Genomic DNA, 666 nt, shown 5'->3' on the forward strand with positions numbered 1-666 from the left:
CGAACTTGCGTAATTAATCGATAAATAAAAAATAAGTCGATAAAAAGAAAGAAGACCGACGACCACAATGGGAGTCGAACCCACGACCTTCTGATCCGAAGTCAGACGCGCTAATCCACTGCGCTATGCGATCATTTGTTTGTCGTCCCTTGACTTGCAGATTGTGCTGCTACAGTTAGTGGCGAACTTGCGTAATTAATCGATAAATAAAAAATAAGTCGATAGAAAAAGAAAGAAGACCGCCGACCACAGTGGGAGTCGAACCCACGACCTTCTGATCCGAAGTCAGACGCGCTAATCCTCTGCGCTATGCGGTCATTTGTTCATCGTCCCTTGACTTGCAGACAGTGCTGCTACAGCTAGTGGCGAACTTGCGTAATTAATCGATAAATAAAAAATAAGTAGATAAAAAGAAAGAAGACCAACGACCACAGTGGGAGTCGAACACACGACCTTCTAATCCGAAGTCAAACGCGCTAATCCTCTACACAATGCAGTCATTTGTTCATTGTCTTTTGACTTGCAGATGATGCTGCTATAGTTAGTGGCGAACTTGCGTAATTAATCGATAAATAAAAAATAAGTCGATAAAAAGAAAGAAGACCGACGACCATAGTGGGAGTCGAACCCACGACCTTCTGATCCGAAGTCAGACGCGCTAATCCA

General features: G+C 43.4%; 2 non-coding genes across 2 annotated transcripts; both read right to left on the reverse strand.

The window, feature by feature from the left end:
- Positions 1–59: 59 nt before the first annotated feature.
- On the reverse strand, positions 60–133 carry TRNAR-UCG. The gene has a single exon. It is a non-coding gene; the product is annotated as a tRNA-Arg (tRNA).
- A 110-nt stretch (positions 134–243) lies between these two features.
- Positions 244–317, reverse strand: TRNAR-UCG. The gene has a single exon. It is a non-coding gene; the product is annotated as a tRNA-Arg (tRNA).
- Positions 318–666: the final 349 nt, after the last annotated feature.

This window comes from Cucurbita moschata, unplaced genomic scaffold (assembly GCF_002738365.1).
Source record: "Cucurbita moschata cultivar Rifu unplaced genomic scaffold, Cmos_1.0 Cmo_Scf02847, whole genome shotgun sequence".
Taxonomy (NCBI): Eukaryota; Viridiplantae; Streptophyta; class Magnoliopsida; order Cucurbitales; family Cucurbitaceae; genus Cucurbita; species Cucurbita moschata.